The sequence below is a fragment of the Cetorhinus maximus genome, chromosome 29, assembly GCF_964194155.1.
Source record: "Cetorhinus maximus chromosome 29, sCetMax3.hap1.1, whole genome shotgun sequence".
Taxonomy (NCBI): Eukaryota; Metazoa; Chordata; class Chondrichthyes; order Lamniformes; family Cetorhinidae; genus Cetorhinus; species Cetorhinus maximus.
In genome coordinates this window covers 25,001,777-25,019,110 of record NC_135907.1, presented here as the reverse complement: position 1 = coordinate 25,019,110, position 17,334 = coordinate 25,001,777, and the positions used below count along the sequence as shown (strand labels likewise).

At 41.7% G+C, this 17,334-nt stretch overlaps 1 protein-coding gene across 8 annotated transcripts in view; it reads left to right on the top strand.

Annotated features, from left to right (window-relative positions):
• Window positions 1-17,334, top strand: part of LOC144669472 (RNA binding protein fox-1 homolog 1-like) — a 304,542-nt gene that overhangs the window by 77,078 nt on the left and 210,130 nt on the right. Inside the window, exon 1 of one of the 8 annotated variants that reach the window (XM_078531939.1) lies at window positions 13,818-14,102. The exons of the other annotated variants lie outside the window; for them this stretch is intronic. The gene's annotated coding sequence lies outside the window, so the exon portion shown is untranslated. Of the gene's footprint in view, window positions 1-13,817; window positions 14,103-17,334 lie in introns of those variants that run through there. 8 annotated transcript variants of the gene reach the window in all.

The window sequence follows — 17,334 nt, the reverse complement described above, 5'->3', positions numbered from 1 at the left end:
TTTTTTAAATTTCAGATCCCCTTGAGTGAGATTTTCAGTTAGCGATCATTTATTGTGAGCAATATTGTGCTATGGATTCTGCTTTGGATAGAGACTGTCTCGAAATCCTTTCATTTTGATTGACACATCTGTCAGAGAGGAGGTATCCTCATTAGTTTTAAAGGTGAATTCCAATACTTTACCACCACAACTATAAAAGCACATGAAGCGCTTGGAATCTCTCGCTTTATGTCTGAGTGACAAAATTCAGCTACGCTTCTTCTACTTTTCATTCTTTTCAAAACATATTTTTAATGCTGATGAAAGTTTGACAGTGACTGCTTTCTGCTAGACTGAGGATTACTGCATACATTTTTTTTAAAAATCGCTTTTGATGGTTCTCTCTTAAAAACAATGATTTGTGCCAGAATGCAATTCCACAGCACCAAAAGGCTTGTCAGTGCTTTTTCCAAGCATCCTTCACCTGCTGCTCATGCGTGCACTTTCTGGAAAGGGGTGGGTCACAGAATAGCAATTAAACGTCGGAACCAGCTGTAGTTCCTGTCACCACCCTGACTGAACACAAATTAGGGGCCTAATTTGAGACTTTTCTCAGTCAATAAAGTCACTGTGCATTTCCCATCTGAGCCATTAGGGAGCACATCCATCGGTACACAAACTAAATATAATAACATGTAGTTCAATGGCATTTTGTTTAAAATCACCCTCCAGATTCAAATGATGGTTGATATGAATGGAAATGCCACCCAAGTTAGGGCCTACCCTGTAAGCAACACACAGGGTCCCTGCCCGAACCTATGAGGAATGGTCAAGGGTTACCATCTAGTGGACAGGATTGGCTAAAGAAGAAAGGTCGAAGGAGAGAGGAAAAGATGACTTAAACTCAAAATAGCTAGACTGTTATTGGTAGCCTGATGTGGGAAGCAGTGAAAAAACTGACCTGATGGTGAGAAAACAAATACATATCGTGGGTCTCCAGGAAACAAAGTGGAAGAGCAGAAAAGTAAGACAAATTGGCATTGGATATAAATTTTACTACCATGGACAGGATGGGAGAAGAAATGGTGTTGGAGTAGCTGCAAATCAAGGAATAATAACTAGCATCAATCTAGAAGAAATCAGAACTTCACTGAAAGGAGTGAGAAGCAGCAAAGCTGTAGGACCAGATGAGATACCAGCAGAAGTATGGACCAGCCAAGATGAAGATGGGGTCCAGGTCAACAAACTACTCAGTTGTGTTATTATAAGAGAGAAAATTCCATGGGAATGGAGGCAAAGCATTTTGGTGCCAATATTCAAAGGAAAGAGAGACTTTCAAGATTACAAAAACTACTGAGGAATTAAACTCCCATCATATACCTTCAAGATATGGCAGAGAGTGATGGACCAGAATTTGAGAAAAATAGTGGAAATCCATGAAGGTCAGTTTGGATTTATGCCCAAAAGAAGCATCACCAAAGCCATTCTTATTTTGAGACAATTGATGGAGAAATATTGGGCAGGCCAATGCAACATGAAGATTGTATTCATCAATCTAGAGAACGCTTATGACCGGATGCCCAAGGAGGAAGTCTGGAGATGTGTTAGAATTTGTGGAGACCCCAAGAAATGTACACAACTATTACAGGACATGTACAAGGAGTGCCAGACAAGAGAAAGCTGCAGTGTGGGGGAAGAATGAGAGCTTTGTAGCCAAAGTTGGATTGCACCAGCACTGAGCCCCTTCCTCTTCCTGATAGTCATGGATGTTCTAACTAAGTGAGACGAAAAGTGTTATGGCCAATGATGTTTGCAGATGGCGTTAGCTATTAGGTGGGGATGATGAGAAAACGACAGAATATCTGAGAATTGGAGAAAAGCACTGAAAGACAGATATGACGATCAGTAGACCAAAGACCCAATTTATGAACTGACGGTTTAAGCCTAAGGAAGAGCATCAGAGTAAATGTGTAAAGATTATGGATAAAGACTTGGAGAAAGTGAGTCATTTCAAGACCTTGGGGTCAGTGGAAGTATGGAAGAAGATGGAAGTATAGAAATGGAAATTAAGCAATGGATTAACTCTGCTTGGAGTAATTGGAAGAAGTGCAATGGAGTGTTATGTGATAGAAAAGTATCACTGAAACTGAAAGGAAGAACCTACAAAACATTGAGAGATTGGCCTTGTTATATAGTACAGAAACTTGGGCAATATCAGGGAGAGAGGAACAACGACTGGATACTAATGAGATGCGGATGCTGAGATGGGTGTTGAGTAATGAGAAAGAAAATCAGTTACCAGTACGTCAGGGGGGTCAATGATGATTGTGGGAACATTGAAGGAAGAGGCTGAGGAGAGATTGAAATGGTATGGTTATCTATTGAGGAGAGCGCAAGGAAATATGTTGAGGGGAGAGATGGCGGTGGGACTGCCAGGAAGAAAGAGAAGAAGAGGAAGACTGAAGATCAGATGGAAAGGTGCAGTGGTGACGGACTTCAGCACATTGGGATTGGAAAAGAAATGGATGAGTGACAGAAGGAAATGGAAAAGGGTGATCAACCAGCATTGTGGTGACCCCAAGTAAAATGGGAGGTGGTGAAAAAAGAAGAATGTTATTTATACTATACAGAATCGAGGTATGACAGGCACTGATGATAGTGATAGAACACAGCATTTTAACTTGAGGCTCCTTTGGGAGTAGTATGCGTTGGTTTAAGAACTGTTGAGTAATCAGTAAAGGGCTTATATTTAAAGAAATGTGCTCTGAATTTGATACAAACTATTCCTTCCCTGATTTGTAGAATGGATTTTATGACATCGGGGGAGATGGTGGCTTAGTGGTAATGTCACAGCTACTAATCTAGAGGCTCAGGCTAATGCTCTGGGTACATGGGTTCAAATCCCAGCTGGCGGATTTTGAATTCAATTAGGAACATAGGAGCAGACGTAGGCCATTTGGCCCATCGAGCCTGCTCTGCGTTCTTTTAGATCATGGCTGATCATCTATCTCAACACCACTTTCCCCATATCCCTTGATGTCATTAGTATCCAGAAATCTATTGATTTCTGCCTTGAGCATGCTCAATGAGTCCAAAGATTCACCTCCCTCTGGATGCAGAAATTCTTCCTCATCTCAGTCTTAAATGGCCTGCCCCTTATTCTGAGACTCTGTCCCTGGTTCTAGACTCTCAAGCCACGGAAAACATCCAATCCACATCTGCTCTGTCATGCCCTGTGAGAATTTAGTAAGTTCCAATAAGATCACCTCTCATTCTTTGAAACTCGAGACAATACTGGCCCAGTTTCCTCGATCTTGCCTCATAAAGCAATCCCGCCATCCCAGGGATTAGTCTGCTGAACCTCTGTTGCACTCTCTATGGCAAGTATATCCTTCCTTAGATAAGGAGACCAAAACTGTACACTATATTCCAGGTGCGGTCTAACCAAGGCTCTATATAATTGCAGCAAGACATCTTTACTCCTGTACTCTAATTCCCTTGCAATGAAGGCCAACATACCATTTGCTTTCCTTAATGCTTGCTGCACCTACATACGAGCTTTTAGTGACTGAGGTATAAGGACCACCTAGGTAGGTTTCTTTGGACCCCCGCACTTCCCAACCTCTCATTATTTAAGAAATACTTTGCCTTTCTGTTTTTATTCTACCAAAATGGATGACTATATTTCATCTGCTGTGATGTCCTTGATTCACTTAGCCTGTTCAATCCCCCTTGAAGACTCTTTGCATCCTCTGCAAAACTTAGATTCCCACCTAATTGTGTCATCAGCACTTTTGGAAATATTACAATTGGTCCCCACATCCAAATAATTTATATTGATCATGAACAGCTGTGGCCCCAGCACTGATCCATGCTGCCCTCCACTGACCACCCAACCCCCGCTGATCAGCCCTCTCCCACATACACAGTGGCTGATCTCTCCCATTGACCACGTGCACGCCCCCCCCCCCTCCGGCCCCCAGATCCCTAAACCACTTACCTTATACGCTTGCCTACTCCCTGGCTTCTCAAAGTGCTGGACCTTTAAACCTACCTGCTTTTTGGCAGCTAGTACTGTAAAAAAGGAAGCCTGCCTTTCTTTCCTTTGACTCAGTCATGCTTGACAAGGCCTTGGCAATCCACTGCACCTTTCTCATACGACCCGAGTCACAAGATCGGGTGAGAAAGGTGCGGCTTACCATTTCAGGGTAAGTAACTAGTAGCGGAGTGGTAATCCAACTGTGATTGCTGCTCCATGGAAGTTACGGCCCTCTAACATTTTCCCTTCTACTGATGTTAAACTAACAGGTCTGTTGTTCTGTTTCTTCTCTCCTTCCTTTCTTAAATAGTCAGGTTACATTTGCTACTTTCGAGTCTGCAGGAACCTTTCCAGAATCTATAGCATTTTAAAAGCTAAGCACCAATGCATCCACTATCTCTGTAGCCATCTCCTTCAACACTCTCTGGGATGTAGCTCATCATGTCCAGGGGATTTATCAACCTTCAATTCAATTAATTTTTCAAGTACTGTCTCTGTAGTAACACTAATTTCTTTCGGTTCCTCATTTTTACAAATGATTGCTTTGGTTCCCTAGTATTTCTGGGAGATTTTCTGAATCTTCCTGCGTGTAGATAAAGTAATTATTTAGTTTCTCCGCCATTTCTCTATTCTCCATTATAAATTCTCCTCTGTCTGTATTGGATCCACATTTGTCCTTACGAATTCTTTCCATTTCATATAGCTAAAGAAGCTTTTACAGTCTGCCTCTTTCTCACCAGCTTGTATTCATGTTCTCTTTCTTTGTCACTTTATTGGTCCTCCTTAGCTGGCTTCTAAATTGCTCCCAGTCTTTGAGCTTACTATTTTTTCTGGCAACTTTATGAGCCACTTCCTTTGATCTAACAATCTTTAACTTCTTTTGTTAGCCACAGTCAATTCACTTTTCCTGTTGGATTTCTGTGTCTCAAAGGAATGTATATTTGTTGTAATTATTAATTATTTACATGGTAGCCATTGCCTATCTACCATCATACCTTTTAATGTAGTTTCCCAATCTACCTGCAGATGCGTTCTTCCCAGGCACATGGTGTGTCCATGATTTCCTACATACCACAGGATGTGCATTCCATTCAGCAGGGCTGCCCTGCCATACCTTAACTTCACAAACAATTTATTAGATGTATAACTAACAAACCTGGAATATAAAGCTAGTTTCAGTAATGGTGACCATGACAACTATCATCGAGTATTGTAAAAGCCCATCTGGTTCACTAATATCAATTAGGGAAGGAAATCTGCCATCCTTACCTGATCTGGCCTGCATGCAACCACAGCAATGTGGTTGACTGTTAAATGTCCCCTGAAATGGCCTAGCAAGCTACTCAGTTTAAGAGTGCTTAGGGATGGGCAACAAATGTTGGCCTTGCCAGCAATGCCCACGTCCCATGGAGGAATTAAAAATAAGTCTATGGGAGAAATTTGTTTTATTGAACAGCCTTCAGTTTAATGTGAAATTTTGAGCAGCAGCTGTGGGAACTTAGCTGGGGGTTGGGGCACAGCTTGCTAAAAATTACCTATCGAAATTAATCCTAAGCGTGTCATGTTTGGTCCTCGTAGTTAAATATAATTAAAAGATGCCTTGCTAGGCTTTCAGAATATAAGCACTCCTGTGTTTGCCAATAATATTTTCCCTTTTATTTCTAATTCTGAATACTTTTAAAAAGGACTAAATTTCTTTCTATGTCTTATGTTAATATTCTAAGTAAAATCTTGGAAAACGGTGCCGTAGAATATCTCTTGTGTGTTTACACCCAATAGTCCTTTAAAGTGTTATATTTCTGAACCTGGGAAGGTAACCTTGGTGTAATGTTGAGCAGCGACTAGGTGTTTTCCTGGGGGAAGGAGAGAATTCCCCTGCCCTTGCATGTGCATTTCTGGCAGCTAATTTGATGGATGTCTGGACATAAGCTTTTGCTGCACAGTAAGATCAAGAAGAGAAGCAACTTTCACATATCAAATAAAGCATGATGCTTTGCAGGAGGTCAGAAAGGGGGAAGGAAGTGAGAATTTTGATGTTTTAAATCTAGGAAGAAGGTTATCTAGCAAGGTTGAAAGATGTGCGAATTTCAGAGTGCAGGATAAAGACTCTGCCAAAGAGAGTGGGATAGATGTGGGAGAGATTTATAGTGGCCAGAGTTTCAAAATCACAGTGTGCACAGTAGGATTGAAGATGATTGCAGTGATAGAACATTGTGAGGCCATAGAGGGACTTGACTAAAGTTGATATGCTGGTGGGAATGAGAGCCGTTGGAGGTTTCAAGGACTGGGATGTAGGTGTATTGTGGAGAGAAAAAGTTAAAATTTCGGATGTGTGACCTTTCATCACAACTGGGGAAATTTAGAAAGGTAATAGATTTTAAGCAAGTGAAAGGAGGGGTGGTGAGACAAAGAATAAAAGGGAAGGTTTGTGATAAATTGGGGCCAGGACAGATTGAATGACAAAGTTTCATGGTACAAAAACCAAAGGAAGTGGCATTGGGATAAGTGAAGAAGCAAAAGATGTGTCCAGATGAGGTGTGAATGACTGGGTTGCAAATTTAATCTCTCCTGCTCTCCACCCTATCAAAGACGTTCCCTTTGTTTTTCTTTGCACCCTGCCCCCCTTCCCTCCTTCCACTTGCTCAAAACCTATTACATTTCCAACTTTCTTCAGTTCTAATGAGAGGTCACAGAATTGAAACGTTAACTCTGTTTTTCTCTCCACTGATGCCGACTGACCACCTGAGCATTGCCAGCATTTTCTATTCTTATTTTAGATTTCCAGCATTTGCAGTATTTTGCTTTTGTAAGATTTACTATTGGATAGGGTATAGGAAGTGCATGTTGTGGTTAAGAAGTTCATGCAAAGAGGGGAGACCAGCAAGGAAAACATTAGAGAGCCATGTTTGAAAGGGAGAGACATGGAGGAGGGTTTTAACCAGTAGTAGTGGTGGTGGTGGTGATGCATAATAGGCAGGAAAAATAGCAATAAATGAGGGATCTCGCCCAACATCATAGATGGAAAGATCCTGGAGGGTGGAGTTGACTGCAGAAGTAATTGATATGCTTGGCTGTTTCCATCCCTTTCATTTCTAGGGAATGAATTGAAGCAAACCTTGCTTACCCTTTGACCGCTTTTACCAGTGCTGAACACAGCAGCAGCAGCTGAAGGCTCCTCATGAGACCATCGATCTTTCGCTTATATTTCTGTGACAAGAGGTTAGGATAATGCGAGGGCAAAATATCGATCTGTTGTCATATAAGCTGTCATAATCCAACTGGAGAATTTGAAGGACAGTCTGAGGTCTTTAGATATTTTATACAACTGAAAATCTATATCAATTTACAAATTGCAATTCAGAGAAGGGGAAAGGATCAAAGTAAAATGCAGCAATCTAGGATAAAATTAAAGCGGTAAATGGATGCATTTTTCCTTGCCTGGTGAACAGTTTGGTATCCAGGAAAATGTGATTGTACTATAATGTGAAATACTGAGCATGTTAGGCTCAGGAATAAGTATGGGATTGATAGATAAATGTTCTTTAAAATGTACTTTAACGTTGTCGAACTTTTCATCTTGCACTCATCAGGACAGTTTGCAGGATACCATTGTAAAGGGAACAACAATCTATACTGCATGTGAGGAGAGTGCTTGAATGGCTGTTCTCTAAACTTTTTTGTTTAGTCGAAAAAGGTGCAATGCGTGGACATGCTCCTTCTGTCTGCAAAGGACAGGGCCCTGTGTGTGAATATGTGTAGCTTCTAGCATATGTAAGTGAGCCACACTGCAAGACAGACTGATAATCTTAAATTGGTTTTCAGTGTAATTCTTAGCACAAGCAGGATTATTAAGCAAGTGTTTTCCAATTGTGGAATCACATCTAATTTTGGACACTGTTTTGAGTTTTGCAAGCATGGGCTGGTTAGGTATGGTCTGTATTTTGCCTGTTGCGAACAGCCAAACGGACATGCTGCTTGTAAAAAGTGTTGCCAGGTGGTATATAAGATAGGAATAGTCCTCATGACCCACTACATCTGCGTAAGTATGGGCTACTCAAGATGCACATAAGTGATGTCCTTTTATGCTCCATCTTATCTGTGGCTGGTTCAGCAGAATATGAATTGGCCAAATGGTTGGACGAGTTGCTACTACCAGTTCTGAGCAAGTTTTACACATACATGCTGAAGAATTCCTTCACCTTTGCGGAAACTTTACAGGACTTGCATATTGATAGCAGTGCCATGTTCGTGTGCTCGTTAGGCATTGCTAGCCTATTCACCAATGTACCACTCAAGGAAGCCATTGACATTTGCGCTGCGTCACTATGTCATGGTGATCTAGATGCACTGCTGTTGTTTGAATCTGTATTCGTTGAACTTATGAACTCAGCAACTCAAACAGTTGAGTTTGGTTTTAACGACACCAGGTGTGCCCAAATAGATGGCATTGCCATAGTATCCCCTCTAGGCCCAGCTCTCGCAAACATCTTTGTGGATTTCCACAAGAAACACGCCTTCGATGGAATGACACCTAACCTTCTCCCCCCTTGCATATTTCTGATACTTGGATAATATGTTAAATTTGAATCAGCAGCTGTATGCAAGAACTTCCTTACACACCTTAATGAGCTCCATCCTGCACTCAAATTCATCTTTGAAATGGAGCAGTCAAATGAGCTCCCTTTCCTCGACATGCTAGTTGAGAAATCTGCCAGTGGGTTCTTTACTACTGTCTACCGCAAGCCTACATTCACTGGTCAGTATACACGTTGGGATCCTTACAGTTCCATTCGCTAGAAGATCAACTTCGTAAATAGTACCCAAGCCATTTGCTCACTGTACAAGCTGAAATAGGGGCATCAAAGCCATCCTGTGGGACAATGGTTACCCTGGTCAGATTATTATTTGCTATATAGCTTGCAAATTCTTGAATAGGCCTAAGGCCTATTTTCACCTGTTGCTTTTGGACCCGAAAAGCGCTCAGTCTAACTCGGGTTACAAAATTTCTCAAAAATTTGAGCAACAGGTGAAAATAGCCATTTCACGCTGTTACAAGCAGCAGCAACATGAGTGGCATTCTCCATTAACAGGATGCTGCCATTAAGCCAAAAAGATGTTCTGCCTACTGCACAAATGAGTAATGTGATGTATGAATTTCAGTGCTGGCGATGATGCCAGGCAATTGAGAATACTGCTCATGTTGCTGCTTGTAACAGCGTGCAATGGCTATTTTCACCTGTTGCTCAAATTTTTGATAAATTTTGTAACCTGAATTAGACTGGGCACTTTTCAGGTCCAAAAGTGGCGGCCTTAGGCCTATTCAGGCATGTAGGCTGTATGTCCCTTCCGCTGTTTGCGACGGGCAAAGTACTGATCATACCCAACCATGTAAAACTCAAGACATAGTGTCCAACATTAGTTGTGATTCCGTGATTGGGCAACAGTTACTAAACAATCCTGAGTGTGCTAAGAATTACACTGAAAACCAATTTAAGATTGCCAATCGAGCTTGCAGTGTGGCTCTCTTATGCATGCTAGAAGCTACATATATTCACACACAGGGCCCTATCCTATGCAGACAGAAGGAGCATGTTCACGCATTGTGCCTTTTTCAAATAAACCAAAGTTTGAAGGACAGCGAGTCCCTGGTTCATTCCCCATGGCAATGCCTTGACCAATCAAAGTCGACCTGCCTAATTTGAATTTGAACAAAAACCTGGCAGTTAACTGTTTCCTGGTGGCATTCTCCATGGCAACACTTCTACCAATCAGAGTCCACTTGCAACCAACCAGCACTCTCTTCTCATGCAGTATAAATTGTAGTTCCCTTTACTATTCGTATTCTTGCGAACTGTCCTGCTGAGTGCAAGATGAAAAGCTTCGACAGCATGACTATTTTTTCAGCAGCACTCAAATTCTGTGCTACCAAATGGCTATTGTAATTTAACGTGCTAAATTTTGTGGCCGTTTTCTTCCCCTTTGACGAGCAGGATGCAGAGATGATTGGTGTATCTCAGCCACAAGATGGTTATAGCAGTTGGAAAAGCTCTGTTCAACTGAAAATCTCACTGGCATTTTGCCAGATAACTAGCATTGCCCACTTCACTGTTTAAGTAGCATTCACCAAGGATTTTCACTTATAAACAATGAGATACAATGTACACAGGCATATTTTACAGACTGCAGAGAATAACTAATAGATAAGAATATATTCAAGGCTGGAGCACACTTGAGGGGTTTGGCTTATGTGAAACTGCTCTATGGCCGCCTCCTGAGCTGTAAATTTTCCGTTCCTCAGTAGCAGAGTTTGACCAAACTGATGTCCATGTCAAAATCAAAGGAGCAAATTCTAACTTTGAATGCACTTTAAGTACCCTTGTATTAGTTTTATCAATGATTCTATTTCACCAGACCTTCTGGCCCCATATCCGCCCCATCACCTGGACTGTTTATCTTTGTGGCATCATCTGTCAGTCGTGTCTCAGTTCATCTGCTGAAATCTCACCTATGCTGTTGTTAACTCTACAACCTTCTACCCTTTCTAATCTTGAGCTCATCCAAAACTTTGCTGCCTGTATACAAACTTGCACCAAATCCTCTTCACCCATCACCCGTGCTTGCTGACCTATATTGACTTCCAGTCCAGGAGTGCCTTGATTTTAAAACTTTCAGCCTTGTTTTCAAATTCTTCCTGACCTTGCCCCACCCCTCCCTATCTTGAATATCCTCCAGCCCCACAACTTTTAGATCTTTGTGGCCCTCCAGTTCTGGCCTGTTGTACATCCCTAATTTTCATCCCTTCACCATTGACTGCATTCAGTTGCCTAGCCAGCAAGCTCCCTATACCTCGCTGCCTTTCTCTCTCCCTCTCCTTCAAACCTACCTCTTTGATCAAGTTTTTGGTTGTGTGCTAATATCTTCTTATGTGGCTCAGTGTCACGTTTTGTCTAATCACACTTGGAGATTTTTACTATTCTATATAAATGCCAGTTTTTAATGTAGATCATAGAAAAATCGCAAAGTTGTTTACGTAGAGATTTATTTTCACAAATGTTGATATTTCTCTTGTTAATGTATGCAGTCAAATTCCTGTTCAGATCAGTTTTAAAGTTTTTATTTGTGTGAAATGGATATTAATCAAGGTTTGTACCGGGAAATGGAAATATTATTGATGGTTGTGCTCGTTGGAGGTCAGCTATCTCGGCCCCAATTGTGCCTCAGGGTAGTGTCCTAGTCCTAGTAAGGAGGACTTTGCAGGGTCGATGGGGCTGAATTTGCTGTTGTTGTTTCTTGTGTCTAGGTCGATAGTGGGTGGTCCATTTGGTTCCATTCCTTTTGGACCTTTTAGTAGCTTGATACAACTGAGCGGCTTGCTTGGCCATTTCAGGGGGCAGTTAAGAGTCAACCACGTTGCTGTGGACCTGGAGTCACATATAGGCCAGACCAGGTAGACCAGACGGCAGATTTCCTTCCCTAAAGGGCATTAGTGAACCAGCTGAGTTTTTACAACAATCGACAATGGTTTCATGGTCATCATCAGACTTTTGATTTCAGATATTTTTTATTTAATTCAAATTCCACCATCTGCCATGGTGGGATTCGAACCCAGGCCCCCAGAGTATTACCCTGGGTCTCTGGAATATTAGTTCAGTGGCAGACGGAAGACATTTTTAATTTAATTTGAGTATTTTCATGCAGGTTCACTTAATATTTGAGTCCCACACAGCTTTATTAACTTCTAATGGATGGACTAGGTCTTGCTTGAAGGAATGTTGCCTTGTGTACTGAAAGCAGCTGTGTACTGTGCTTTGGAAAGCATGCAGGTTCCTTCTTCTAAACTTAGAATAAAATCTCAACAGGAAATTGGCTACGGAGGAGCCAAAGGGGAGGATGGTAGAAGATTTTATCATAAATAGGATTGTTTCCTTGTGCACATTTGGCATTCAGTTTGTACCCCAATAGGAAAATGTTGTGTTGATTGTGAACTTTGGAAGGAGGTTAGTTCACATAATAGTGATTATTACACCCCTTCGGCCTGCTACTGAAGTTGTTGTGACTTGCAGGATATCTGTTTTGTCAATTTTTCTCCCCATTCCACCTTTCCTGAAAGTGTTGACTCATAATCACCAGTCACCCTTACGTGTGGGTCTTGGCAGTAAGAATCGACAAGCTATTTGACTGTAGGGAGAAGGTGCAATAGAACCTAACCTGACCATATACTTGTCTAACGTAATCACTTGCTGAGACAGTTGCTGAACAACAACAGGGAACATGAGCACTTTCTTGATTTCTACCATTTCCCACTGCGCCTCCCCACCACCTTATTTCGGAGTACTGAGGCAAATTATCGTGCCTCTAGTCGCAGGTCCCTCATTCTGTACCGATGGGTGATTTGATCTGAATGGCACAGCTCCTGATGGGATAGATTGCTGGAATCTGGGAGAGGGGGTACCTGAAGTCCTTGTTCAGGATTTCTTTCCCCTTGATGATTTTATATAGCTCTTTTTTCACTCAACTCCCCTTACCCCTTACCCCCATCCCATAACATACAAATGATGTACAGAGACACCTACATACAGCACACCATTTCTGAGTTTGAAGGAGGCCAGATAGTCTGTTTTGAGGCTTTTGTCATTGCTGTTCTCCTAAATGATTAATGTGCAGGTCTGTGACACCACTGACAGATGATCTGTTTTCCAATGTTCTGAACTCTCTTGCAGAGAAGCACCAACTCCCTGTCTCGGATTTTTTTCATTAATGGAATGCTCCTAAGTATTAAACTTTTGATAGCCTGATGGTGAAGTAGGAAACCAGATGCCAATCTTTTATTTAATACTAAATTTATTTACAGATTGCAGCATTACAAATGTCTATCTCCTCCCTAACCAGCATCCAGTGTCCCAGAAGTCTCTCTTGATATGTGCTCGGGTTGCTTAATCAGTGCCCTCCACCTGTATGTCCTTAACCTTAATACGACTTACGTACCATTAACACTAAGACCTGAAGCTCGATGGTTGTGGAATAATAGATGTACTTCTCTGTTTTGTCACTGCATTCAACAGTACTTTGCAACTGTTTTAAAATTGAACTCCAAGATTCTACTTAATGAAACGTTAGCAAAATATGAAATGTTATTTTTAGTGGGCAGATGTGTGTAGATGTTGGGCTAGAAGCTTAGCAGTCAGAATGTTGATTGTTTAAAAAAAATGCAACGAATTGTTACCTCTCTAAGCTGGATGATTAAAATTGGGCATTAATAAAAATTTAAACAATGTAATTTCATACTTGAAGCTCTCCAGCCTCATTCTTGTCACGCTATTCTGAATTAATGCCTGTCGCAGTGCAGACTCGGTGGTTCAGTCCTGCATCTCATTAGTGCTATCCAACCTCTTGCCACTTGGTACTAATACCAGCCATTATTTTAGAGCAGTGTAACAGTAATTTTTCTGCATTGCAGTCATGAGAGTTTGTACCCAAGGCATGAAGGCACTGACAGGTTTTTATTTAGTTCAGACTTGTCACTAAATGTTGGGCCAAGATCTGCTCCAAATTAAAGGTGATTTCTATTAACATGCCGTAATTCAGTTCTTCTTTACCCATTTATGTGAATGTGAAACGTAAAGTGTTAGCAGTGATGCTGTCCTCTGAGCCATAACTGCATTTTTATTTATTTGTGTATTCTCTGCAGTGCAAACAGACTGAATGACTATCAGTGCCTGCTGGAATGATAAGTTATCTTGGTCGGCTTCTGTGCCTCGGCAACTAACATTCATCCAGAATGTTGAGCTGTTGATAGAGATGTGGGCATCGCTAGCTAATCCAGCATTTATTGCCTATTCCTAATTTTCCTTGAGAAAGTGGTGGTGAGCTGCCTTCTTGAACCGCTGCAGTCCATGTGGTGTAGATACACCCACAGTACTTGTAGGAAAGGAGTTCCAGGATTTTGACTCAGCGACAGTGAAGGAACGGCGATATATTTCCAAGTCAGGATGGTGAGTGGCTTGGAGGGGAACTTGCAGGTGGTGGAGTTCCCATGTGTCTGCTGCCCTTGTCCTTCTAGGTGGTAGAGGTCGCAGGAGCTTTGGTGAGTTACTGCAAATGCGTCTTGTCGATGGCACGTACCGTGGCTACTGTGCGTCGGTGGTGGATGGAGTGAATGTTTGTGGATGGGGTGCCGATCAAGCGGGCTGCTTTGTCCTGGATGGTGTTGAGCTTCTTGAATGTTGTGGGAGCTGCACTCGTCCAGGCAAGTGGAGAGTATGCATCACACTCCTGACTTGTGCCTTGTTGATGTTGGACAGGTTTTGGGGAGTCAGGAGGTGAGTTACTCGTCGCAGGATTCCCAGCCTCTGACCTGCTCTTGTAGCCACAGTATTTATATGGCTCAGTTTCTGGTCAATGGTAACCCCCAGGTGTTGTTAGTGGGGAACTGAGCAATCGTGATGCCATTTTAGATTCTCTCTCTCTTGTTGGAGATTGTCATTGCCTGGCACCTGTGTGGCACAAATGTCACTTGCCACTTATAAACCTAAGCCTGGATGTTGTTGAGATCTTGCAGCAAATGGAACATGGACTGCTTCAGTATCTGAGGAGTTGTGACCAGTAGTGGACATTGTTAATTCACCTGTGAACATTGCCATTCCTGGTCTTATGTTGGAGGGAAGATCATTGAAGCAGTTGAAAATAATCGGACCTCGGACACTACCTTGAGGAATTCCTGCAACAATCTCCTGGGACTGAGACGATGGCCTCCAACAACGACAAGCCTCTACCTTTGTGCTGTGTATGACTCCAGCTGGGGGGGGCGGTTTTTCCTTCTGATTCCCATTGACTGCAGTTTTTCTAGGATTCCTGGATGCCACATTCATACTGGCTTGATGTCAAGGGCAGTCACTCTTACCTTGAATTCCGTTCTTTTGCCCAAATTTGGACTAAGGCTGTAACTGGACTAGGGTCGGGAGCTGAGTGGCCTTTGCGGAGCCCAAGCTGAGCATCGGTGAGCAAGTTATTGCTGTGTAAGTGCCAATAATTTCCTACCCTGTTTCACCATTATTTAAGCAATCCACCTAGCCATGTGGTATATATTCCATCAGTCTCTTAACTTGAGTCTTGCACGTGCTGGAGAGAGGCTGAGGTGAGCCACTTGTTGCAGATTACCCAGCCTTTTGCCCTACTTCCTGTACCCTTGGTTTCGATATAGCTTGTTTAGTTCAGGCTCTAGTCATTGGTCATCCCGTGGTGTCGATGGATCATTCGGCAATGGTCAAAGGGAATGTAATTTGTGTTGAGTATTTAGCAAAACGGAAGACTCTAAAGTAGAAGTGCTCAGACCGCAGGCCATGTGCAAAGTAAATTGATGAAGGACTTCAGTCTGCCACTGAAACACAATAGCAAATTCAAATAATAGTGCCAAACTCAAACAGTTAGTTTGTAACCGTATTTAAAAGGACAACTTGGGAACTTGAGAAGTGAATAGTTACAGCTTCAAATGACTTTGAAGTCCAATAGTAGTTGCAATAACAGTTATTATACAAGTTGTTGTGGGGGATGGAGAGAGGGTTGGGTGGGTGAAGAGGGGAGGAAAGTGTCCTATATGCAATTTTCCTTTCTTAACCCAGACTTATGGGAAATGTTTTAAATTATACTGTTTTAAAATTGACTCTGGGGATTGTCTGGTTGAAGGGAAGGAGTGCTTTTATATGTATTCTTTGAAGTTTGTTTTGTAACGTAGTTTGTAATATGTGGGCCTGCAAAAAGAAAATCATTTGGCTACTCCTGACCTAAACACAAGAACAGTAAAATTTCTAAGGTGAGCTTTGCAGTATACCCAAGAATGTCAATTTGTGGCATACCCACAAATGAGGCAACATCATTCACCCTTTCTGAATTATATTATTGGGACAGCAGAGAACAAGTTTGTTTTAGATCGAAATGAAAACAGAAAATGCTGGAAAAACTTAGCAGGCCTGGCAGCATCTGTGGAGAGAGAAACTCAGTTAACGTTTTGAATCCATTTAATCCTTCTTCAGAGCTTGAAATGAAATGGACTCAAAGCGTTAACTCTGTTTCCTCTCCACACAAGCTGCCAGACCCGCTGGTTTTATCGAGCATTTTCTCTTTTTATTTCAGACTTCCGGCATCTGCAGTATTTCGCTTTAATTTTTTTGTTTTAGACTCAGTTAATTTCTGTGGAATGTAAATGTGGAATGAATTCAGAATTAATGTTGTACTGCATGAAATAGCTGGTTTTATTCAACGTGCTCTATTTGTACAACATTGCGAACGATTTGATTCGGTGTTGATGATGCTGTGGTAGGTTCTGTCTTGCTGCCCTCTGGTGGTGGTTTACTGTAATGGCAGTAGCCTTTCGAATGGCAGCATTGGCTGGACTTTGATACAAATCTTTTTATCAGTCTGCAACCTTTCAGATTTCAGGCTTTAAACATAGTTTCTAATGGTTAGCAATGTCAAAGGGTATTTGGCACAAATAAAATGTGTCGTATTGAAAGATGATTTTGCATAAATACATATTGTTGATAGGGATATGTAGTACAGTTAAATAATCAACATATAGCTTGAACTTAACTGAGCTGTTACAAAGATTCGTCTCGATGGCAAGTCAGTAGTTGTCAAATCTGAAATATGTGAAGATTCAGGGGGTAGTTCTGTAGTACAAATAGAACATTAGTCTTTACCCATCATTAGAATCCACTCTTCCCAGCAGAGTATAACATTTCCTAGATGAAATCAGTCAATTTTCCCTTTGATGCTGATTTTGAGTTGACCACAGGTTTGGCAGTGTAAGAAGTATAAGGTAAAGTTACTTTCACACTCATCTTTGCGCCAGTTTGAAATGAATTGTTGGACTGAAATGAGGCAGAGTACTTGATTGAAATTGTTCTCATCTGTAAGGTAAAAGTCCGAAGATTGAATACTTTAAAGGAATATTGGAAATGAAACATGTCACTGGGATATCACACTAATGTTGTTTCCTGACTGACAGCTAACTAGCTATAGGTTTACTTCAGTGTGTCAGGGAAGGCATAAGTGGCCTCTGTCATTACACCCTCAAATGCCTTCATGCTACTTTTCCTGGCTTTTGTCAGAAAACACACCCGCTATCTAAGCATGGGTAAATCTGATTTGTGTGATAGACAAGATGAAGCTTGTCCTTTGCTCCATAACAAATGAAATCACTGTTTCACTTTCTGCCTCTCTTGGAGTATGTCTGAATGCTGTTCTGCCAGAAGCAGGTCGCAGAGAGAGTGAAGAGTCTTGGAGATTGCTTCAGTGTACTCGTGCTACAATTACTTAAT